The 27,118-nt window shown below is 38.1% G+C and overlaps 1 pseudogene; it reads right to left on the reverse strand.

Annotated features, from left to right (window-relative positions):
• Nucleotides 1-26,430, reverse strand: LOC132104813 (NACHT, LRR and PYD domains-containing protein 12-like; annotated as a pseudogene).
• Between the last annotated feature and the right edge of the window lie 688 nt (nucleotides 26,431-27,118).

Genomic DNA, 27,118 nt, shown 5'->3' on the forward strand with positions numbered 1-27,118 from the left:
GTTTATTTATGCTGGTCAGTGCTGGTGTTTGTCCAATGGCAGCTCTTGTTGTTTGTCATTTGTAGGTGATTGTTAGAGGTGAAGCTCAATACAGTACAGACAAACTGGAGAAAGATCAAATATTAATTTACACATTATGATCAATATTAGAGATCATGTCAAAAAGACTTTATAGATGCATCATTTTCTCACATTATCCTTAAACAATGAAAACAATTCCAAATGAAGTGATACATCTCAGGACTTAATTGTGATTACTGCTTTTTTTAATCCAAAAGATGTAGTGTTCTCTGTCTACATGTGTTTTCTTATGCTCTTTTGCTACTTTCCTAGTATATTTACTCCTAACCATGTATTACTAATTTAATCAATTATGACTACTTTGTTTCCCAGTCAGAAGTGACCTTTGAGTAGATGATGACATATTTAAAAATATATATGTATTATTTGAAGGTAAACCTATCCCTTGTTTAATGCGAAGCAGAGAGTCTATTCTGTAAATTGGAAACTACTGGAAACTCATTAAATTTGAATACCAGAACTAACTGTTTTAAAGCTTGAGAGTAAAAACTTACTCTAGTTTCTCCAGTTTATAGTGTGGATCCTGTACGAAGTTACAGAACAACTTAATTTCTGAAACACTTGGTTTATTACAGCTCAGATTCAGTTCTCTCAGGTGTGAGGGATTTGATCTCAGAGCTGAAGCCAGACGAGCACAACCTTTCTCTTCAATACGGCAGTTATACAACCTGCACAGAGAAGAAAAATAGCTCCTGTTTGGGACAATGATGTTGTAAAATAGTGTGTGTTCAGGCCAAAGTACAATTTGTGTATAGATTTACCATGCATGTAGACAAAAGTTTTAGTGGTTATTAAAGATAAAAGAATCCAAGTTTAAATGAGATTAAATCACAATTTAAAATTATCTTTAAAAAATTAAGGCATTACAACCCAAAGACATTCCATAAGTTAAAAAATATCAAATTTGTTAAGAGTGAGCGAGAGAAATAATACTCACTGCAGTCTCTCAAGTTTACCTTCTGGATCCCGCAGTAGATGAGAGAGAACCTTCACTCCTAAGACTCCTAGATAATTATTGCCCAGATCCAGTTCTCTCAGGTGTGATGGGTTTAATTTCAGAGCTGAAGAAAGAGAAACACAACCTTCTTCTCCAAAACTGCTGTTTTCCAACCTGCAGAAAGGAATATAAAAGAAATCCTAAAATAAGATGAGACATTAATATGTCAGGTAAATCGAATGTGTTCCATGTACACTTTCAGAAAGAAAAAAAAGCTGCCACTGGTGCATTAGTCTTGTAGGTATAACATATATATAATAGGTATATCACTGTACCTTGTGTACCCCTAAAGGATGCATATTGATACCTTAAAGGTTCATGTTACTATCTAAAATACATATTAACTTTAACCTTTTCAGAGGTTACAGCTTTGGTGACAGCTTTGTGCCTATTTTAAGAGTGTAGCAATTATAATGATAAATGTAAAGTCAGTGCAGGTTTGGTCATTTTCTCTTGAATGTAAATTAATGTGAAATGGGAGAATACCCATAACCCCTTGTGCTTACATTTAATAATATGTGCTAAGATAAGCATCAGGAACACAATATTACTAATTTATTTATTTATGTTTTGTCCTGATGAAACATCAGTAATTTAATAGCATTCAATATGCATACCACATATCAATACCACAGTGATTTGTGGACCAGAACAATGTTTCTCCTGTTTTCCATTCTTTTGTGACTGTGAGCATTGTTTCATCTCGCTTCATATTGATTTAAATCAGTATACAAATGTATTCGTAACATAATTGTGTGGCGAATTGAAATTCCTCTTACTGGACCTTGCAAGACCATTTAATAATGGTGTTGCATGATCTGTATACGATACATAATAAATGTCATTTGGAATTTAAAAAAAAAAGGTGAATCACAACATTACAAACTTTTATTGGAATTTTTATAGAAGTATTTTTTTTTTAAATGGACAAAAATGTTTGTGTACTTAAGGTAATGAAGGAATTAACTGCCATAAAGCATTGCGAACAATGTAATATGATAAAAAACAATCAATAAAATATATATGAAGAGTTCAGATGCAAAAGCCTCTAAGTGCCATCTGAAATTTTCATCTAAAATTAGGATTTTTATCAAGCTCCTATGCTTAGGTTGAGTCATTTTACTTTTATTGCAATGTGCAGGTCCTTTTAAAAATCCTAATTTTAGATGAAAATTTCAGATGGCACTTAGAGGCTTTTGCATCTGAACTCTTCATATATTGTATATATATTAAGTTGTTGATTACTTCCAGAACCAGACTGTTTCATTCTGTTAAGATGAACTGGCAAATGTGCTATTATGCATGATTCTAATGGAAGTTGTTTTATTCTTATTATTATTTTTAATCATTATGATCAAATAATGTCCCCTGCACTTTTTCGGGCAAGTTTGTTCGCATAGAGGTTTTCAAGAGCTGGTGTGAATAAAAATAGATTTAAACTCAAAGGATAGTCTGCACATGATCTGATATTTTATTTGGACCCAGAATAAGGCAAGATGAACATCTCAAAGCGCTAAACACTCATGCAGTATGTGTTTCATTCACACTCAAAGCCAGAGAGCGGTCTCACACAGAAAGTAGTACCAGGAAATTCCTTATATGTACAAAAGCGTACAGCTATTGCTGTATGAAAACAGTTGATTAAACATAAAAAAATAAATGTTTGGAAACATGAAGACATTAAAAATATGATTGCAAGAATATTTGGTTTATTTTTAAAGTCATCACCAGGTAATAAATAAAGTATATGAACAATGCAGTGCTAATTGACATAGCATTTATTACAGTATGAAAGTGTTTGTAGTATTTAAACATTAACAAATCATTATTATTGATTATTGTAAATGAGTTATCTTTAAATTAGAAGCCAATTAAAATCTATCTAGAAATTAGAGAAAAAATAATGTTGCCTATAGCTACAGTACCAGTCAAAAGTTTTTGAACAGTAAAATTGTTAATGTTTTTTAAAGAAGTCTCTTCTGTTTGCCCAGCCTGCAGTTATTTGATCGAAAGTACAGCAACATGGTAAAATTGTGAAATATTTTTAGTATTTAGAAAAACTACTTTCTAAAAGCTACTTTTTTTTAGCATCATCACTTCAGTCACACGGTCCTTCAGAAAACAGGTTGATATACTGATTTGCTGCTAAAAAATCATTTATTATTTTGATGATGTTTAAAACATCGGAGTAAGTTTTTTTTGATGAATAGAAAGTAAAAAAAATTTTTTTAATCTTATATAAAACATCGTATTATTTTTTTTAATTTATTTTATTCTATTAATATAATTTCTAAGCTTTTGAATGGTATAGTGTATTATGTTACAAAATATTTTTATTTTACATAAATGATGATCTTTGGATCTTTCTATTCATCAAAGAATAAAAAAAATGGACTCAACTGTTTTAAATATTAAATATGAATAATAATAATTAATTATATATATATATATAGTAGTTTTTTCAGTTTACACTGTGGATCCTCCAGCAGATTCGCTAGCAGCTTCGCTCCTGAATCTGTAAGTTTATTACAGCCCAGATCCAGTTCTTTCAGGTGTGACGAGTTTGATCTTAGAGCTGAAGCCAGAGAAGAACAACCTTCCTCTCCAAAACTGCAGTTATTCAGCCTGCAGAGAGAATAATTAAAACTCCTCACACAGAAAAATATATGTAAATCCTATATTTTGTATTAGCAAATAAGAGGTTGACTCATTTAACCCTATGAGGTCTAAGGGGTTTTGGGGGTCCTGGAGAAGTTTTGACACGTCCTGACTTTTGTGCTTTTTTCAGTTGCTTATAAACATCTACATGGCTAAAGTCTGAAAACAATGTATTCAATACAAAATGGGCTACAATAATATATAAATAGCATGTATGTACATGATTGTGTTTTTGAGAAAGCAATGTTTATATGTGGTTAGTGAAAAACAAAAATTTTGAAGTCACTAAAATAAGGTCATAAAACACATACAGAACATTTGTTCACAAGAGTGTCAAATCTGGAACATGTTGCCTAGAATTTTTTCTTCAAATTGATGTGACAATAATCTTGTATTACTCTCTTAACAAAAAACAATAGATTGATTTAAATTTTCTTAGACACTTTTTTGTTTCGAAAAGGCATATGCGAGTAGGCGTGATTGACTATTAATATTATTGGGATTTACACCTCAGACCCGCATAATGAGCTGCATAATGAGCCTTTCAGTCAGGTTTGTGACTGAGAGGGAAGAGTTAAAAGAAAGAATGTGAGGACAAAATAAATGTATATATTTTTGTTTGTAGTTTATTAAGAATATATTTAATTATCCCACAAAATAATTTGAGATTCACTTGTGAGTGCAGTTAAACAGTTTATTAGGAACAATCAAAGCTGTCTTTCAAAGCTGAATTTTTAGCATCATTACTCCAGTCACACAATCCTTCAGAAATCCTTCTAATATTCAGATGTTATAATATATATATATATATTTACATATATATAAATATATATATTGTTATTATTATTAATGTTGAAAAGAGCTGAGAATTTTTTCAGTTTTTTTTTTGATTAATTGAAAGAGAAGCATCTTTTGTAACATTTATCATAATAATAGTTTTTATTTATCATCTTGTGCGTGTCACGGCTCATGAATTCACTGTCTCTCTTTTGTCTTGCGTGCTGTTGTGTGTGTGTGTGGGCGTGGTCACTGATCAGCGATGATCAGCAGCGCCAGCTGGTTTCAATTGTTTGTCCCTATATAAGTTCAGTAACTGGTGTCTCATGTTGTCAGATCGTTGTTTTCTCCCCGGTGTGCTCCCGTGCTGTTCCTGTGTCCTTGTACCTGCCTAGTTTTCCTGTCTTCGTCGTTCATTCATGGATCATCACGCTACATTGGATTACCACTTCTGCACGCGGATTACTCACTCACCGGGAGACAAGGGATCATCACTGGATCGAGCACCACCACCAGCTGTCCACCGAAGTCCCTGCGTCAACCACCATCAGCCTTGTGTCCGCCACCTGTGTCTCCTGCGATTGAGATCTGTGATTCTGACAATCTTGCTGTTTATCAATAAATACGCCTTTGCGTTTACATCCTGTAAACCCTGTATGACAGACGTCATACGTTACAGAACGATCCGACCCATTATGGATGTAGCAGGCGCTTCTACATGGGACGAGTTTGCGGCTCGAAGTATCACTAGAATGGACTCTCAGGAGGAAGACATCTCCCTCACAGGGCAGGCGGTCCAAGCGCTTGTGACGCAGGTGTCCGAGCTCACCCAGCAGATCCAACAGCTCCGAGTCTCCACTGCGCCACCCACACCGCCGACTCCACCCCCTCTTCCAGAGTCGCAGCTGCGGCTCGAACCGAGACTGCCAACACCCGAAGGATATTCAGGTGAACCAGAGTTTTGCAGAACTTTTCTGACCCGATGTTCTATGCACTTTGCATTACAGCCTCTTACGTTCAACCAAGAGCGATCCAAGGTTGCGTTTGTGTTAACGCTACTCTCCGGCCGGGCGGCTCTCTGGGGAACGGCGGTGTGGGAGAATCAAGACTCATGCTGCGCCTCGTTCCAGGCACTCTCCGAGGAGATGAGGAGGGTTTTCGATTGGGCGGCGGCGGGTAGGGAGGCGGCCAGACTACTCGCCGATCTTCGCCAAGGTCACGGTTCGGTGTTGGAGTACTCCATCCAGTTCCGCACCCTGGCTGCAGAGTGTCGTTGGAACGAGGAGGCGCAGTGGGACAGATTCCTGCATGGGTTGGCTGACCGTATCCAGAGAGAAATCTACATGCTGGACCTGCCTACTAGTCTCAATGGGCTCGTCGAATTGGCTCTTCGAGTATATGCTCGGCTGAATCGTATGGGCCGTTTCCAGCAGGATCATCCAGTTCGCGGCATGGAGAATCGACGTCTTGAAGTTCCGGATACGGTCAGCCCCCCCTACGATCCGGAACCCATGCAGGTGGGTAGAGCTCGGCTTTCCCGGGAGGAGAAGGAACGGCGGAGATCCCATGGACTGTGCTTGAAGGCCTTAGAAGGGGTAACGCCTCCGCCCGATTGCCCAACGAACCGGTTATTCGTGCCTGAGGAGTATCGGTCTGAAGTCATTCAGTGGGGTCATTGCTCCAGTATAGCCTGTCATCCAGGAGTCAATCGTACCAGTTTTTTGGTTAAGCAACGATTCTTGTGGCCGTTAATGGCTCGTGGTATCCGTGATTTTGTTTTGCCTTGCTCTGTTTGTGCCACTGGTAAGACGTCCAACCGACCCCCTGATTGGTTACTACAACCGCTGTCAGTCCCTTCGAGACCCTGGTCCCACATCGCGCTAGATTTTGTAACCGCCCTCCCGCCCTCCCAGGGCAAGACTGTCGTTTTGACGGTCGTGGACCGGTTCTCGAAGGCAGCTCATTTTATTGCCTTGCCCAAATTACCTTCAGCCAAGGAGACAGCGGTTACTGTCATAGATCACGTCTTTCGGTTACATGGCCTCCCGTTGGACGTGGTCTCCGACAGGGGTCCCCAATTTGTGTCCAAATTTTGGCAAGAGTTTTGTAGATTATTAGGGGCAACGGTTAGTCTCTCTTCGGGGTTTCACCCCCAAAGCAATGGTCAATCAGAGAGAGCCAACCAAGATTTGGAGAGAGTATTGCGATGTTTGGTTTCCAAGAATCCTTCCTCCTGGAGCCAACAACTTTCTATGGTGGAGTACGCCCATAACTCGTTACCAGTGTCAGCTACGGGCCTTACTCCGTTTGAGGGTAGTTTAGGTTACCAGCCACCAGTTTTTGCCAGTACGGAATCCGAAATTGCGGTTCCCTCCACTCACGCCTTTGTCCAGAGGTGTCACCACACTTGGACTAGAGCCCGTGAGACTCTTCTCCAAGTGGGGGCGCGCACCAAGGCCAAGGCCGATCGCCACCGGTCAAAGCCTCCCGTATACATCGTTGGTCAAAAAGTGTGGCTTTCCACTAAGAACATTCCTCTCCGCTCCGTCTCTAATAAACTTGCCCCTAAATTTATTGGCCCGTTTCCTGTCACCAAGATCATTAGTCCGGTGACAGTCCACCTCAAACTTCCTCCTACGTACAGGAAAATTCACCCCGCCTTCCAGCTGTCCACCGAAGTCCCTGCGTCAACCACCATCAGCCTTGTGTCCGCCACCTGTGTCTCCTGCGATTGAGATCTGTGATTCTGACAATCTTGCTGTTTATCAATAAATACGCCTTGCGTTTACATCCTGTGTCTGTCATACGTTACAGTGTGTGCTAAATAAAAGTTTTAATTACCGTATTTTCCGCACTATAAGGTGCACTTAAAAGCCTTTAATTTTCTCAAAAACCGACAGTGCACCTTATAATCCGGAGCACCTTATAAATGGATCAAGGCGGTCTGTCAAAATGTTGACATTCCCTTTAGCACAGCTCCATCTAGTGGCATAACGCAAACCCAGTCAAACGTTTTTCTGCAGTGTATCTTCTATTCTATGCGCCTTATAATCCGGTGTGCCCTATATATGAAAACAGTTCTAAAATAGGCCATTAATTGAAGGTGCGCCTTATAATCCGGTGCGCCTTATAGTGCGATTGGGAGTCCGACTCTCTAACCATTAGGCCACGACTTCCCCACGACTTGCGGTACTATATACACTGACTCCAGGCTTTTGAATGGTATAGTGTTATATTGTTACCCTTGGAGTAAGACTGGAGTAATGATGCTGAAAATTTAGCTTTGATCACAGGAATAAATTACATTTTTAAAATATATTCAAATAGAAAACCGTTACTTTAAATAGTAAAAATATTTCACAATATTAGTGCTTTAGCAAACTGGTATTGAATGGCATTGTGTCATGTTGAAATATATAAATGAAAATCAAATAATTATCATTTCCAAAGTGTATATTGTGTATGTGCTCTCAAATAAACTAAATTATAAACTACATTAATAACATTATTTTGATGGTCACTGATACTAGTGGTACTGTAGAACATTTAGATGATGTGAATGCAACTTCATGTTTCACTTGATTATACATTTAGTCAGGAATTATAGTTTGGAAAAAGTCTAACTAGTAAAATGTGAACACGTTATGTGAAAACTAATACAAGTTTATAAAAAAAAGACTTACTCATGTTTATGATCTCTGCTGGATAAATCGCTTCATTATTTTTTTTTGAGGAAATCCAAAACTCAAATCCTGAGGTAATCAGCGCATTTTCTTGGGGTGAATTATGTCTTATTCCTCTCAGCGCGAAGCAAACAGTAAATAAAATGAAATAAAATAAAAACCTTGAAGAACTGTCTCGCTGCTTAGTTTTCTGTGTTATGGGTGTTTACAGGACGCAAGCTTCACGTGGAACATTATAATATCAATAAAACGTTCACCGCGTGGGCGTGGGCTTGAAAAACGGACATTGAGTTATTTTCATATGGATTACTTTTATCACAGAATATTTGTTTTCGGTAAGACTTGCTCAGTTTAAAAAGTAGACATGTCAAACTTTTTATATATATATTTTATAAATAAACTATATATTCTCTTTGTTGAGTATTTGCTGAGTTACAGTTCATTTGAATGACATTTAGTTTCTAAATGAAGATGACCGCAGATCAAGGCTGCAGACAGCACACTTTGTTTTCTTTATTTTGTAAATGCACAAAGTTTTGTTGTTATTATGTGTGTATACAAATAAAAGTAGACCCTTTACTGATCAGATTGATGTATTGCTCTTATCTGTACGATCAAAAATGAAAGTGTAATTTAAGTTCTTTTTGGGGTTATCAGGAGAAGATGTCTCAAAATGCGTATATGCGTGAATCGACACCAGAGGATTAACTGAGTACTTCAGCTCACAAAAGAACTACAAACATTTAAATTGTCTCCCAACTCAGTCCCAACCCTGGCCTGCACCAGTAATACTTTTGGTTTTCTGTCTGGTTTCAGGTCAGACATAAAACAATATCACTCGATGCTGATGTGTGTAGTCTTAACCATCAAATTACATCAATGAATGCATTTTAAATAATCTATATTATATAAACAAAACGAAACAGATGAAGAGAGAAATTAAATAGCTTCAAAAATATGCTAAAATAACTCACTGTAATGTATCCAGTTTACAGTGTGGATCCCGCAGTAGATCAGAGAGCAGCTTCACTCCAGAGTCTCGTAGATTATTATAGCTTAGATCCAGTTCTCTCAAGTGTGAGGGATTTGATTTCAGAGCTGAAGTCAGAGCAGCACAACCTTCCTCTCCAATTCTACAGTTACACAACCTGAGAAAAAACAAAACACAACTCAGGAGAAAACAGACACACAGAGTCAAGAACACTAGTGTCATGTTAGCATGGGCATATTTGGTGTGAGTTTCAGGTGGTCCTGAGTGGCAGATTGGCATAATATGTGGTAAAGGATTGAAAGAGCAGAGAACAGTATGGCCCTTTTCAGTGTGGCATTCTTCAACTAGAGTGTGTGTAGGCTTATGTAAGTTAATTTCTTTTTCGAGCATGTAGTGTAACCTATGTTTTTAGAATGGTTGAAAATTATTGAAAGCTCATAACTTAATCTTAGTCCATTTAGCACAGAATTCCCATTACAAGCTGACAATTTCCTATTTCAAGAATCAACAATTTCAATTTCCTTATGCTCATAGGCAAAGCATGATAAAAAAAAAACTAAAAAAAAAAACTTCAATTACAAGAGAATACAACAAAGAACAATTAAACTAAAGATGTTCACTTGTGTTGTAATCAATATTACTCACCCTAGTTTCTTCAGTTTACAGAGTGGATACTGCAGTAGATCAGAAATCTGCTTAATTCCTGATTGTCCTGGATAGTTATCATTCAAATCTAGTTCTCTCAGATGTGAGGGGTTTGACCTCAGAGCTAAAGCCAGAACAGAACAACCTTCCTCTCCAAAACTGCAGTTACACAGCCTGCAGAGAAAAGGATAAAAACTAATATTTACCACATTGATCTTTCTAAATACAATAAATATTATGTGAAGTTTTGTGTGCTTGTGTGTTTGTCTGTGTTTTCAATTTTTTTTTTCAATATTTAAATATTTTTTAATATATATTTATGCATTTATTTATATATTTGACTTTACTATGTGACTTTCTCAGAATTAGATTGAATGGACCAGAGCTGTTGCAGGATGAAATTTTATTGACTATTGAAGATAAAAGGAGCCAGCACTAAAGATGTGAAGAGATATTACATTCACTCCTAGAACACGTTTCTTTTCTGTTGTGTCTGTGCTTGCATTAATCCCTGCCAAACTGAAAAAATCCCAGCGATGATCACTGTAAGTGACACTGTTTTGAATTTCAGTGATATTTAAAACTAATTGTGATATCTATATAATACACACTGGGTGCTTTTTTAATTTTAATGCACCCCTAGATATGGATTATCATATTTGTACCATGATCACTTGCCAACACAGACAAGTAAAAGCTGTTATTTGTTAATTTGTAATTACATTTATTGCTATTATTATTATTGATAAGTTAAAAATATTTGTTATTATTCTTGGTTATTAGATAATGTCTGCAGAGTACAATTTGACTATAGATAGTAGGGGTGTAATGGTACGTGTATTCGTACTGGACCGTTTCGGTACAGGGCTTTCTGTACGGTGCACGTGTGTACGGAATGACCGAATGCAATATTTTGTACGCGGAACGTAGGTACATTTTCGTGTTTCCAAACGAACATATTAAGTGGCGGAAGTCTCCGCGTTCAGCGCAAATCCCGCCCTGCAGCTGATTCTAAGGCCGGTGACACACTGGCTGTGTGGCGTGAGCAACGAGCGTGGTGTTTCTGCTGTGTGTCAGTTGCGTGACGGCTGCCTCGCGTTTTCTGTGTCTTTACACACCAGAATCGTGCCTGAAGCAGCTCTGGCGCGCTGCTGCTACTGTAGGTGACATAGAGGGAGGCACCAACAGACCAGGATCTTGTCTTCACGACAACAATATCTACACGTCATGTTGAGCATAAATATAAATCCTAGGCAAAATAGACTATGTTTGACAGGTGCAATATGCCAGTGTGTCACCGGCCTAAGGCTTTCAAAAGGCATCACGCGAGTTTGAACATCACTACAACTAGGAAAAAACGATTGTAATTCAAACGCAGCTCCCATCGGCATTTAAACAGACCTTTGCTCTTAATTCAGATCGGTCCAACGCAATAACGAAATCTGAGCAGGTCTAAAAACTGAAACTGTTGATGCTGGAAAAGTGATATATATTTTTTAAATATGAGCAGGCATACAAGCTGGGATTGGTAATGCTGCACTGTAATCATAGTTATTTATTTATATTTTTCATTATATTTTATTATATGATTTTGGTTTGAGACTGAGAGTATTTTATTTAGTGGAGAACTTTATTTTATTTCTTATTCTTTTTTTATTTTATATATATTTTATTAAAAAGTATTTTTAAAAAAGTGTAAACAAATTGTAAAAAAAAAAGTTTATAGTAATAAACAACCTGCAGTGTAATGTTTACATTTCTTTCCCTTACTGTACCGAAAATGAACCGAACCGTGACTTTAAAACCGAGGTACGTACCAAACCGTGATTTTTGCGTACCGTTACACCCCTAATAGATAGTCATCAATATATAGATATTGGATAAAATTAATGGTTTTCATTACCTATTTCATCTACAATTTATGTGATGAGAATTCTAAAGTTAAACAAAATAGTGCAGTAATATTATTTTTATTTGTACAAATGTGATGCAATTTTAACGTGTTTAGTCTTATCCATCAAAATTCTCCATTATTTTATTATCTTTTTTATCTTTTAAAAATAGCTAAATTCATTGGTTAGATGATGATGAAAGAACTTTTGTGAAAATATAAATTAATAAATACAAATGATAGAACATCTTGTATTGCAAAATTCAACCACTAAAACAATTTAACAACACAATAGACAAAAATAATAACACTCACAGCATTTTCTCCAGTTTACAATGTGGATTCTGTAGTAGATCAGAGAGTATTCTCACTCCTGTGTCTCCTAATTTATTATAGTTCAGATTCAGTTCTTTTAGGTGTGAGGGGTTTGATATCAGAGCTGAAGCCAGAGCAGAACAACCTTTTTCTCCAATACTGCAGTATTCCAACCTGCAGAAATGAGGGGAAAACTCCTCATCTTCAACTGGTAAAATATAATTTTCTGTAATGATTGAGCAAACAAAAAAACAACTGAAAAATCCCCACCACTACTGCACAGACTGGCAGTCTTTCTGGTGTGTGAAAGCACAAACAAGTGGAGTGATACAAATTTCTAATTCTGCTGGACTATATAAAAGCACTTATGGAATTCTGCCTAACTAATCAAATCTGAAGACCTTATCTGACTACTGAGATCCAGTGACTGTGAAACTTTACACTTCCCATTATAATGTGTGCATTGTTTTTGCATACTTTATAACTGATGATAAAATACACAGAATTTTCTGATATTTTCAAGTAGCAACAGATTAGATCATTTTAATACTTTATGTACTGCTTAATACAGTGCTTGTGTGACATGCATTAGCAAGAAGTACATGTATAATACAGTGAACACTGAGTGTATTCTCTTTTAAAATGGTTTCATTATTTCTTACTGTAATGTCTTCAGTTTACATTGATGATTCATTAGTCCAGCTGAAAGCAACTTCACTCCTGAATCCAGCAAATTGTTGTAACTCAGGTTCAGCTCATTCAGATGTGAGCTATTTTAGCTGAGAACTGAGGCCAGAGCTGAACAGCTTTTCTCCATGAGATTACAGCGTCTCAGACTGGAAATTATAACATAAGCATATTTTAAACTCATATGTAAACAGTATAACATTTTAGTAAAAAAAATTAAACAGTAAACAAATTTTAACAATATAAAATGTTAAAATATTAAGTAAACTGTCACAGTTTGACTCAGTTAAAAATTTGTATCCATTCTATGTTCCATTTCCAAAAATATTAAAGGTTTATTTCACTCTTGATAGTTTATATATGAACACTATTGGTGTGATAAATGTTTTAGTTGATTAAAAATTTTTTTTTTAAATGGGTTGTGTTTTGATTTGTTATTGAATTAATGTATGACTGATGACATGGCTTTATATGAATAAGCAGATTCAGATTTGATATCTTATATTTAAAAAAATGAAGACAAAAAACATATACCAATTTGTAAAAAACATTATGTAAAAAATGTATGTGCAAAGCTTAAACTGATGTCCATGTTTTATTGTTACAGCTTAATTTTAAAACAATTTATAATTTATTATGTTTATGGATATATGTCTTGGCCAGTGGTTCTTAATTTTGGTCCTTCCCATGTTTCCCTTATTCAAAACACCTGACTGAGATCATCAGGTTGTTAGGAGAGCGCTCCATCAACTGAACTGACACTGCATCCCAATGTTCATACTGTCCTTCCTAAATAGTATGTGAGACTAGAATAAGTGTGTCCCAAAGCATTTGGTTCAGGACTTGGTTCAGAACTACAAACAAACAAAAAATAGCGTACATTTTGTGCACAATTGAGTAGTGAGGTTTAGGCAAAGGTGTTTGAGTTACTAATAATCAACATCTGACCTGGTAAAAATATTTTAGCAGTGGCGGTTTCTCCATTACGGCGATTGGGCACTGCACCACCAAAGTGTGAAAGGGAGGGATTTTTTCTATACATTCAACCACAGTGTCATGCTAGCTTTCACTATTGTAGACTGTTTGTGCTGCCTCTAAATAGTCCAATCAGCATCGAGTCACGTTTTTTTAGTACCACCCCTTTTTGGGCGATTTCTGTCAAACTGAGAATCACCCCGAGGGCTCTTATAGACTTCCATTCAAAATCATTTTTTTCCAACTGCAGGCACTGCAATGCATTCTCAATGAGTTTCAGGAGGGCTAGCCCTAACGTGCTTTCATCATCGTGCATAACCTTTACTTGTGCAATGACTAGTGGGAACAGTGACATCCAATAATATTTAAAAACTATTTTTAATTTTAACAACAAGAAAAAAATTAAAAACTACTTTAATATCTTTATCAAATGTAAAAAAAAAATGAGACGGGGACAGCTATGCAAATTCAGTTGTCAGCTGAACTTGATCGACATTACCTCAGTTGCAGATTAATCATATCGTGTCATTGAAATAAATACCATTTATTCATTGTAGCAATAAGGATAAATTGGCAATTAAAGAATTAGGAACACCAAACTAAATTTAAACATCAAACAAGTATCTACGAAGGGCGGATACTACAAGGATTTTCGAGGACGTGATATGAGCGGAGAGAAAGGCTAATAGGTTGCGAAGTAGCTGGCGCTTTATTCTGCTAATTTGCTGTTGCATTTTGTTCCCTCCCGAGAGCATGACGGACATCGCATGGACAACTACAGGTGTCACCGAAATGCATCATCTCTCGGAGTGTCACAAGTCTGTCAGGCTTATCATTCACAGTGCACTCCCTCACTCAAGCACTCATCTCCTGCACCTGTTCACCATCTATCCATCAACTCACCTCCACATAAATACACACACCTCATCCACCCTCATTGTCGGATCTCGTGACTACTCAGCGGATCATTCCTCTGTAAAGTTACCAGCATTGACTCCTTCAAAACTAACCTCTTGTGCTTACCTTAGCAGATTGTAAGTTCCCCCATCCTCCATCTACCAGCTACTCTCCCACTGTTTATTCATACTGGTTTCAATAAAATCCTGCATACCACTAACCCCCTGCCTTCAGTCCGTTTTGTTACAGAAGATCCGACCCAAAACCGAACGAATGACCATAACAGAATGACCTGGGCAGACAATTATCTCTATGGCCTCCGGCAGGATGAAAGACCTCTGGAGGAATGTGTGGAGGAGTTCCTAAGCTTGATACCTCTGGTGAGATGAAGCGAATCCACACTCAATGCTTGCTTCCGGATGGGACTAAAAGATAAAAATCTGTTTTGTTTTTTGTCTCCTGAAGATTGCTGTAGACCTGTAGCAGATTTTAATAATTATGTTCTTGAATTAAATGGTTCAAAGTTCTTCATAGATGTGAAAGATCCTGTGTCTCCACTGGTTCCGCCCAGCCTGGAATCTCCTGTGTCTCCACTGGTTTCGCCCAGCCTGGAATCTCCTGTGTCTCCGGTGGTTCTGCCCAGCCTGGAATCTCCTGTGTCTCCACTGGTTCCGCCCAGCCTGGAATCCCCTGTGTCTCCCCTGGTCCTGTCCATCCCTGAGGCTCCCAATCTCCTGTTATGCCTAGAAGAGGCTCCTGTTCCTAATTTTAGCCCAGAAGAGGCTCCCGATCTCCCGTTATGCCCAGATGAGGCTCCCGATCTCCCGTTATGCCCAGATGAGGCTCCCGATCTCCCGTTATGCCCAGATGAGGCTCTGATTCCCCACCGAGCCCAGGGAGAGCTCCTGAATCCCCGACAAGCCCAGGGAGGGCTCCTGAACCCCAGTTAAGCCCAGATGAGGCTCCTGATTCCCCAACGAGCCCAGGGAGAGCTCCTGAACCCCAGATTAAGCCCAGTGTCGGCTCCAGGCCCCGAGTCCAGTCCCACACATTTTCCCAAGTATTTTCTTTTGGGGGGGGAGGGCAGTAGAGGTCCAGCCATAGGGAAGAGCCAGACCCGTCATGGCCTCCCAAGTCTCCAGTTCCACCATGGCCCCCCGAGCCTCCAATTCTGCCATGGCCCCCCAAGTCTCTACTTCTGCCATGGCCCGCCGAGTCTCCAGTTCTGCCATTGCCCCCCGAATCTCCAGTCCCGCCATGCCCCCCAAGTCTCCAGTTCCACTATGGCCCCTCGCATCTCCAGATCCGCCGTGTCCTCCAGATTCTCCGGATCCGCCATGGTCTCCCGAGTCTCCAGATCCACCATGGCCACCCCAGTCTCCAGATCCACCATGGAGGTCCACCTCTGCTCCACCTTGTTCCCGTCCAGCACCAACCTCGAGGGCGAGTACTGTCACAAGTCTGTCAGGCTTATCATCCACAGTGCACTCCCTCACTCAAGCACTCATCTCCTGCACCTGTACACCTTCCAATCATCTAATCACCAGCACCTGCTCACCATCTATCCATCAGCTCACCTCACACACACCTCAGTCACCCTCATTGTCGGATCTCATGACTACTCAGCGGATCATTCCTCTGTAAAGTTACCAGCATTGACTCCTTCAAAATTAACCTCTTGTGCTTATCTTCTCTCCAGCAATCCTCCATCTTCTTCCAGTGCCTCCAGCTATCCTCTTGTCCTCTGAAACCTCCATTACTCACCATAACTGAGGTATGTGTGCTCCCACTCTTGTCAACTCTAGTCACCCCTTCCGGCAAGAATACATCCAGATCGCAAGTTCCCTCATCCTCCATCTACCTGCTACTCTCCCACTGTTTATTCATACCAGTTTCAATAAAATCCTGCATACCACTAACCCCCTGCCTTCAGTCCGTTTTGTTACAAGGAGAAGGTGAAAAAACATGAAAGAGCAAAGATGCATATGGATAGTAGGGAGCAGTGTAATATAAGTGAGTAATGTAAGTAAGCAGTGTAATGTAAGTGAGGAATGTTATATAAGTGAGCAGTGTAATACGAATGAGCAGTGTAATAAAAGTGAGTTGTGTAAACAGTGATTTATGTGACTTAAATTATTTCTTATTAAACTAAAATCAAATTATTATTTTTTTTTTTTGGAAAAACCACGTCCTGGCATCAGTCTTCATTTGCTGCTGAATTGTGTTAATACGCATATAGAAACATAAGGAGAGCAAGAGATTGATTCCTAATGTCAGTTTATTTTTAATAGTAGTTCAGTTCCCTTTAGGTCTTTAACTGGCCGTTAATTTATCAATTAAATGGGTGACCTATCCTCAATAATCAAGCAAACATTTGCCCCCCCTGAGAGAATTGGCAGGAGTTTCCAGTGTCATATCTCATCTGCAAAAGCATGAGTGAACTTTTATAAACATCCATTTGGTCATTAACTTTTAAATGCATAATTTTTCAAAAAATATGAGCAGAGTTCTCTGCATGAAAAGCCATGGCTCATTGATTAACGTGCTACTTCTTTTCTCTCCAATATGGTAGGAAATTAAATTAAAGTAAATTAAAGTAAACTGACAGGCCAGTTTACGGTCACAGAGTTTGTGTAACTATGCGACAGAGCAATCCATTAAAGATGCAATGGTATGATGTGATAGTGTGTCCCAAAGCTTGCACACTCGTCTACTACACACTCAAGTGTGTACTTTTTCTTCACCAAAAGAGTTAATACTTTAAGGGTGTAGTGTAAGTAGTAGGGCTTGCATAGACTAGTCGAGTAGTCGAGTACTTCAACCACTTCAACCACTAGTCGCACTGTCGGAAACAATCAACTACTCGAGCATGCATTAACCATAATGCGTACAAAGAGTTTGCAAGTATGACATGAATTTTAGGATGACAATATTGCGTGTAGCTGTTACTTTGTTACTTTCTATCTATGTTGCATGTAAAATTTTAATATGTAAATAGGGGTGTGCCTGAAGCCGAACACCTTATTCCGAATGGTATGGATAATGGCTTCAAAAATGAATAACAGACAAAGAATAATTCTGCCTGAATACTCGGCTGAAGCTGACACAATTCAGAGTTTGCTAGTAACAGGTGAGCCAGGGTATCAGCGCAATATTATACAGAGACATCTAAAGTCACGAGTGTGAAGTGAATCAATGTAAACTTTATGAGTGAAAAGAGCGCAAATCAAACACTGCATTGCTGTCACCTCTCCGTGCATCTCTCAGAAATCAGAGCTTGGCAAGAATAATATCACCTATAATAATAATACATCATATATGTTCTATTGTATATATTTAAAAGGCAATGCTTTAAACCTTAGGCTATGATATGATACGAATGAATGGATTAAGCACAGCGTGCTCACCAATCAAACAGCCGCGTTGCACGTCAGTCTCTCAAAAACCAGTTCTCTCTAGAGAGCAGGCTAATAATCAACTTAGATATGGATACATTTTCTATTTGGCCTACATGTTTGCATCTTTATCCTTTGCTGGTTTGTGCAGCTCCAGAGGTGGGTAGTAACGAGTTACATTTACTTCGTTACATTTACTTGAGTAATTTTTTGGGGTAACGAATACTTTTCGGAGTATATTTAAAGATGGGTACTTTATACTCTTACTTGAGTAAATTTTTGGGGAAAAATCTGTACTTTTACTTCGTTACTGTGGGCGACGCTCCTCTCGTTACTTTATCTTAATGCAATAAATGTTATAATGCTTCAGTTTATTCCAAACGCGCCGTCTACTTTTCTCTGGGCAATGAGCGATGCCCATTCGCGAATGATTCATTCTTTTGAGTCAATTCTGTTCAAAGGCTTGATCAAACCAATTGGCAAACGAGTGAATTGGTTCATGAATCAGTTTGAATGAGTCGTTCAGTTCCCTGCCGCACGCGCTGAGCGTCTGAAGTGGTTCACTCGGAGTTGTAACGTTTAACATCAGCAGCATTGAAAACGTGGCTATGGAACTGCACTGAATTGAAATCTGCAAAGGTTATTATTTGCTAGCGATGGAGATCCTTATTAGATGAACACCGCGTGTGCTGTCTACTGTTTAACAGGTAATAACTTGGGCTACATTCGATTACAGTACACGATACCACTGTGACATTAGTTTGTTGTACGTGTGTGGCTTATAACAGAGGGGAGTCAAGTTTAATGCAGCTTCCAAAAGACAAAAAATAATCAATTAAGATTTTATTAATTTTAATACAATCACACTAGTGCAAGTACGTTCAGCGAGTCATATTATCAGCTGGGTGATTCTATAATTGGAGATACATTTTGCATTTCAATTTAAAAAAAAAAAAAAAGGTTGTCATACAGAACCATTGTTTAAGAATTACCTTTAAAACACTTTAAAGTTTATATATTCAGTGCTATACAAATACAGATAGTTTATTATTTTCTCTATTTTATCAAAATATCACCTGTTCATAGTTTTTCTCGTCAATTCTGTTACGGACGAACAACCAAATATATAGAGGTAACAGTACATCAAAAAATGATAAATCTTTTTAGTTTCATTTGTCATGTAGTCCTTTTATTCAGGCCTTTAAAACAGATATTAAATGTCATATTTATACAACTTCAAAATTAGATTCACCCCCAGGCAATAGTGGATTATCCAAAGGGTGCACTTGTTTTTTTATCAAATTACTTGAACATTACAGGGTAGAGATACAACTATAACATATATCTTACTCTTGCACAATTTAAAAATAACAATATTAAGTAGTTTGATATTTCAATGTATTATCTCATTAATATTCAAGATGAAAGACTAAAAACAGAATTGACACATCTGGCAACAGAATTGACGGGGGTAACAGAATTGACCCAAACCAACCAGAACATGCCTATAACAAGAAAATAACTGAGTTATTGAGAAATACTCGACCAGATCCCTTACGAAAATTAACCATGGTTTTACTACAAATAAAACCAAAAAAACATGGTTACTATAGTTTAACCATGGTAACCACAAATTAACCATGGTTTTGCTATATTAACCGTAGTTTAACCATGGTATTTGTAGTAAATCTGTGGTTATACAAATGGTAGTCAACATGCCAAAAAACCATGGGTTACTACAGTTTTACTATAATAAAATCATGGTTATTTTTCGTAAGGGATATCCCTCTGGATCTCTACATGCCGTGTCGCAACCTTGGTCGGAGGTGGAATTAATCTGAGGATGTCCTCATGTGGGTACCAATGAACATCTTCATGACCAGGCCAAAAGAATCTATTTTTTCCTATTTGGTGCATGCACTTGACCCTCACATGAGTCTTATTGACCTCCAGGATGGTACCAGGATAGATATTATGGTCATATGTGAGGACACACCATTGTCCAACCACATCCTGGCTCTCCCAGTGTATGTCTGTCTGTTGGTCTTCATCTCTCTCTTCAACAGCTCTCTCTTCTCCAATGGCTCTCTCTTCTCCAACAGCTCTCTCTTCTCCAATGGCTCTCTCTTCTCCAACGGCTCTCTCTTCTCCAACGGCTCTCTCTTCTCCAACGGCTCTCTCTTCTCCAACAGCTCTCTCTTGTCCAACTCTCTGCTTTCCATTTAATGTGAGAGGATCAGCAGGGAACTTGAATGTCTTTGTTTGGTGGCACTGGCACACCAACTTTTGCTGAGTGGAACAGGAGCAACTCACATCCCGGTAAATTAGCTGATATGGGAAGACCGTGACCACTTGGTGGATTTTTATGGTGAAGGGTACGACAGGAAGTGACTTTGGCATCACCTCCATTGCGATAATGGCATGTTCTTCAATGTAGAACAGCTTCACTGGATGATGGTGCATCCACCAATGCTTGAAAAAGTTTTTGTGCATTTGGCACATCTTTCCCACTGTTAGCTAATGCGTCCGCTCTGCGTTTCTGTGTGTGTGTGTGTGTGTGTGTGTGGCTATAAACACCCATTATGCATTTTTGTGTCTGTTTGCATCATTGTGTGATTGTAACCAAGGCAGGGGCAGTGTGAAAACCAAGAGATGGACATTGGTCAATTCTGTTACCGTACCTTGGTAACAGAATTGACAATAACAGAGTTGACATTTTTAGCATTTTTTACTAATAGCACCACATGCTAGCATAAAGGCTAAGAGCACATGGCCTGATACTAAAGATGATTTTAAAAACTTTTAATACCTGCTTTTGTTAATAGCTTTGAACTTTGCTTTCCCTATGAGATTGTTGAAACAGTTTTGACATGTTATATAAGAACTCTTGGTGCAAGTGCCTGTAAGATTACATGGCTTCAGACTTTCAGAGAGAACAAAACACATACCTCCTAGTTCTTCAGAGTTTAATACCAAAAGGGAAGTGACATCATCTTGCGTTGCTTAGGATACTAATGCGACAGATAAGCATAATTTAAAGAGACAATAACATGTAGTAACAGAATTGACACAGGATTTGTGGATTGGTATTTTTCAACAATAAAAGTTACTTTTAAACAAATTAATTTAGCATCATTTGGAAACTGTCACCAATAATAATTTATAAACAAAAATAATTAAAACCCCAACCTGAAATTTGTAATTTAAAACATGTTTAATGCATATTTTACCCTTGTTTGAAAAAAGTACCACCCACTAAGGACAGTATGATATCATGACTTTCAACATCATGAAATAGCTTTTATAATAAAATATTTTCTAGTTTTACACTCTAACATTTTGTGACTCTTAAAAAGAATTAAAAAAAATAAAAATGTGTTTTTGGAGTAAAATTTTGGTAAAGTTGTTAAAAATAAATGGCTTCGGACTTCAAATGTATCTCCAATTAAAGAATCACCCAGCTGCTAAATTCAGATCTGTGATCGCTGGCTGGCGCTGAGCCAGAGATAGATGTGTTTTTACAGCACTGCGCATTATAACAAATCACACATGATTCTTTTGAGCTTATTAAAGCATTGGCCAATCAGAGGCGTTCAGATGAGTCATCGCTAAAATGCCGGTGCTTCCTTCACTCGCTCGCTGACTGGAGACCTCTTTCTGGCGAATTCTCTCGCAGGAACAACAAATCTTTAATGTACGAATCTTTAATTAAGATATTGATTTCACAGTGTTAGCAGTTTCAGTGATTTGAGAGTGATTGAAATCTAGACTGTCAGTGAAAATTATCTTTAATAATGTAAATGTTATTTGCTCTCTTTCTGAACAATGAAAGATTGATTAGTAGCAATATTTATATCACATTAACTTTCAATGTTAAATTCACATTTAATATAAAGTCAGTCGTATTAAAAATATGTTATGGCATGACACTTATATCTGTTACTTAAGTAAACAGACAGGGTTTTATAATAGATTACATAAATTGGAGTAAAGGCTGATGAAATATATACATTTATACACGCACACATACATTACATACATTTTATCTATATATCTAAATAAAAATAGGCTCAGTACAGTATATATGACCCAAAGTAACTAGTAACTAACTACTTGAGTAGATTTTTTATCCGATACTCTTTTATTCTTACTCAAGTAACTATTCAAGACTAGTACTTTTACTTTTACTTGAGTAAATATTTCTAGAAGTACTTTTACTTTTACTTGAGTACAGTTTTTGGGTACTCTACCCACCTCTGTGCAGCTCACGCACATTTGTTTAGTGAATTTCACTAAACATTAAAGGGTTAATTCGCCCAATTTGCAAAATTATGTCATTAATAACTTACCCTCATGTTGTTCCAAACCCGTAAGACCTAAAGATATTTTAGATTTAGTCCGAGAGCTCTTAGTCCCTCCATTGAAGCTGTGTGTACAGTATACAGTATACAGTATACTTTACTGTTTGAGTACATGAATTGCTCTGGGATATTGGTTTGTTTTAACTCAGAGGGAGTGTCAGCCACATTAAGCAAGTTAACAGCTTAAGTCATTTGTGGATTAATGCGTATTGGAGACGCGAACCGTTTAAAACGATTCAGTTCGATTTGGTGAACTGTTTCAAAAAGATCCGTTTACATCGAATGATTCGTTCGCGAACTGGATATGACAAACTGCTTTGTTTTGAACTGTCTTACAACAGACACGGAAGAGAAGACAATGCTGAATAAAGTTGTAGTTTTTGCTATTTTTGGACCAAAATGTATTTTCGATGCTTCAAAAAATTTTAACTGACCCTCTGATGTCACCTGGACTACTTTGAAGATGTTTTTATTACCTTTCTGGACATGGACAGTAGACCGTACACACAATTTCAATGGAGGGACTGAGAGCTCTCGGACTAAATCTAAAATATCTTAAACTGTGTTCCGAAGATAAATGGAGGTCTTACTGGTTTGGAACGACATGAGGGTGAGTTATTAATGACATAATTTTCATTTTAGGGTGAACTATCCCTTTAAGACTTGCTTAAAGAGTTAATGCAATGAAAATGTGCGCATTGAATTGATTCAGTCGTGTTCAAATGATCACTAAACGTTTTCATGAAATCTTTCTGCTTGTATGATAAATATTATTTTTGAAATTAATAATTATTTTAGTTTAACACGGCATACTTGTTCAGTGATAACTATGAAAAAAAAGATAGCCATAACGGTCTTATCCAGTACTATGACGTTGTATCCGAATGCAGATATGAAAAATCTTGTGATTGTTACAGACACCAATACAAATACTGGCTGTTACATGAAAAATTTTAATATGTAATTTCATAATAGTTTTGACAATTTATTTATGTAATTGTTGCAAAGGCTATGAATTAATAAGCATTTATTGATTAAAAAAAAACCCTGTTTTCATTTACAGTAGCATGAACCACAAGTAGTCGAGTAACTCGAGTATTTTTTAAATAACAAATCAACTAGTAGAAATCAGTAGTCGTGCAACCCCTAATAAGTAGGCACATTGGGATGCAGCATTAACATGTGTCAGATAAGGGAGACTTACTAAATGTGCAAAGCATGGGTCCCCAGGACCTGGATGAAGAACTAATGCTCTTGGCCATTTGTAAAGCTTTATTATTATCACTGCAGTACAATATTCAACACTTTAAAATACTCACTCAGCTTTTGTAGATGCTTTTATCACTGGCAGCAGACTCTGAAGACATTCCTCTGATTTATGATATTTACTCAATTTAAACTTATCCAGTTTTTCCTCTGAGGTCAGCAACACAAACACCAGAGCTGACCACTGAGAAGGAGACAGTTTAACCCCAGAGAGTTGACTGTCACCAGTTGTACTCAGGTATATTTGGACTTCCTGCACTAGAGAATCATCATTCAGTTCATTCAGACAGTAGAACAGATTGATGGATTTCTCTGAAGAGGAATTCTCCCTGATCTTTATCTTAATGTACTCAACTATTTCCTGTTCACTGCGAGATCTGATTCTTGCCTTTTTCACGAGACCTTGTAAGAGAGTGTGATTGAACTCCAATGAGAGACCCAAAAGAAATCTAAGGAAAAGATCAAGGTGACCATTTTCACTCTTTAAAGCCTTGTCAACTTCACACTTAAGTAAATCGGTCAAGGATGATCTGAACATGCTAAAAAATCCAGTTTGTTTAAAAAAGCAAAGAAACACATATAAAGCAGCAAGAAACTCCTGGATGCTTAGATGTACAAAGCTGTACACCTTCCCTAGGTACAGCCCAAACTCCTCTCTGAAGATTTGGGTACAAACTCCTGAATACAATGATGCATCTCTGACATCAATACCACACTCTCTCAGGTCCTGCTCGTAGAATATCAGGTTCCCTTTTTCCAGCTGTTGAAAAGCCAGTTTCCCTAGTGACAGTATATTACTTCTAGCTTGTTTAAGATTAACATCACATTCCCCATCGTACTTCAGGGATTTAAGTTTGAGCTGAAAGATCAGGAAGTGTGTGAACATTTGAGTGAGAGTCTTTGGGATCTCTGCCATCTCTGCTTTACTCAATATTCTCTCGAGAACAGTAGCTGAAATCCAGGAGAAAACTGGGATGTGACACATGATGTACAGGCTTCTTGATGATTTGATGTGTGCAATGATTTTACTGGCTAAAGTGTGATCATTTATCTTCTTCCTGAAATACTCATCCTTCTGAGGATCATTGAACCCTCGTACATCTGTAACCAGGTCAACACACTCAGGAGGGATCTGAGTGGCTGCTGCTGGTCGAGAGGTGATCCAGAGGAGAGCAGAAGGAAGCATGAGGTTTGTCAGCAGAACATCCAATGAGGCTGATTCTGCCACATCACACAAAATATCATTATTCTGAAAATCCAGAGGAAGTCGACACTCATCCAGGCCATCAAAGATAAATAGGACTGTGAAGTCATCAATGTTTGTTGATCTCAATTTATTTGTTTGTGTGAAAAAATGATGATTCAGCTTAATCAAACTGAGATTGGTCTCCTTTATTAAATTTAGTTCTCTAAAAGAAAGTGGAAAAATGAAGTGGAGATCCTGATTTGCTTTTCCTTCAGTCCAGTCCAGAACAAACTTCTGCACTGAAACTGTTTTTCCAATTCCAGCAACTCCTTTAGTCAACACAGTTCTGATGGATTTGTTTTGTCTAGGTAAAGGCTTAAATATGTCACTGCATTTGATTGGTGTTTCATGTGACTCTGGTCTCCTGGATTGTGTCTCAATCTGTCTCACCTCATGTTCATTATTAACCTCTCCACTCCCTCCCTCTGTGATGTACAGCTCTGTGTAGATATCATGCAGAGGTGCAGAGCTACCTTGATTTGACATTCCTTCATGAATTCTCTGAAATTTATCCTTCAGTCTAGATTTGTGTTGTTTCACATAAAAAGGGGCAAGTCCTAAGGAGCAGAGGAAAATGGGAATCGAAATAAATGTTATTTACATTAAATGCATGGATCAATGTGGAAAATCCTAATTTCCATGTAATATGTAAATTTTCAGTGGATTGGACTAGTCAGCTTGATAAAACTTACTTAAATACAAATCCTGATGCATAAGAAAAATGATTAAAACACCAGATTTTACTGTTTTAGACTCTCCTTTTATCAACAGCTATGTATAAACAGCTGCTGTATTTCATTCATAGTGCTTAGTTCTTTAAATCCTAAAATCTCCCAAATCATTTGTACATTAATGTCAAGATAATATGAGTCAGAGTTCTTACTGGTCTGTAGCATGTTAGCATGGTTTGTTTTTTTCGTCCTCCTCAGGACATTAAGAGTGATCTGCAGGATCCCCTGTCTGACTCTGCTTTCACCTTCATTCACCTCCTCCTTCTCCTCTCTCTCAAAGCATGCAGAGTAATCTGGGCTCAGAACTCTTTTGATCCTCTTCAGCTCTTTCATTGTCAGAAATATTATTTTGTGTTCAAGCTCCTGAAATTTGTGTTGACAGAGAGCATTCAAAAAATGAACCTCCTGAATCACAAAAAACAAACTTCTGTAAAGCCTCAAACAGCAGAATCTGTAGGTCGGAGGAGTGAACGGTGTTCTCTTCCACCCTCAACACCACAACTGAGGTGCCCTTGAGCAAGCACTGAATCCCTGGTTGCTCCCCTGCATGTGCTGCAGCAAGCATGACTGTCCACTGCTCTGGGTGTGGATTCACTACTGTGTGTGTGCACTAGGATGGGTTAGATGCAGAGCACAGATTCTGAGTTTCAGAGTATGATACGCTTCACGTAACGTCACTTTTGTTTTTTGTTTTTCTCCATCCCACTCAACTACCTTGTAGGGATGGCTCAATACCACAATTTTGGCTTCAGTACGATACCAGAATCTAATACCTCAGTAACAATATTAAATTGATACCTCAGTTGACAAATAAGCAGCCTCAAATAAGCCAGGGTTCATTAAACAAATTCAAACTTTCGAAAAAAGTTGATTTAAGCCTGGACATATACGTATGTGGGCAAATCAGTATCACTGAAAGCTCTGTACATATGGAAGTTCATTTTGTGTGTGCTTTTTTAGAAATTAAAATAGGCAGCAGGATACAGAGGACAGTGAATACACAATAAACAGATTCAGGGGTGTTCAAAGTCAGTGCTGGAGGGAAAGTGTCCTGCAGAGTTTAGCTCCAACATGCCTCAACCCACCTGCCAGGAAGTTTCTAGTATGCCGAGGCTGCATCCGAAAACTGAAAAACGCTGCCTTCGAAGGACGCATTCCAAGGTTGTGAGGCATCAAGGCACGTCCGAATTCAATGTTAGCTTCACTTCCTGTCTCCTGAGATACCTTCAATTTTTGAAGGCAATATAGATGTATCCTTCGCTGCCTTTGATATTCCACTGTGGCGAGTGGGGCGGGGCCGAGGGACGTGGGAACAAGGAGGGAGGCCGGCAATGATTGGGCAAATCAGTAGCGCGTCCCTCCTTCTCCCGGGTTTCGGCACCACTGTAATGATTTAAACCTTCATATTCATCCGGAAGAAGGAGGCGGGAACCGGCGGACAATCAAATAACCTTTTAATACAAAATAAACACAAAACAGCGCACCAGCCCCTCACGGACGACTGGTGCGCATAAAATGAAAC

This window comes from Carassius carassius, chromosome 25 (assembly GCF_963082965.1).
Source record: "Carassius carassius chromosome 25, fCarCar2.1, whole genome shotgun sequence".
Classification (NCBI taxonomy): Eukaryota; Metazoa; Chordata; class Actinopteri; order Cypriniformes; family Cyprinidae; genus Carassius; species Carassius carassius.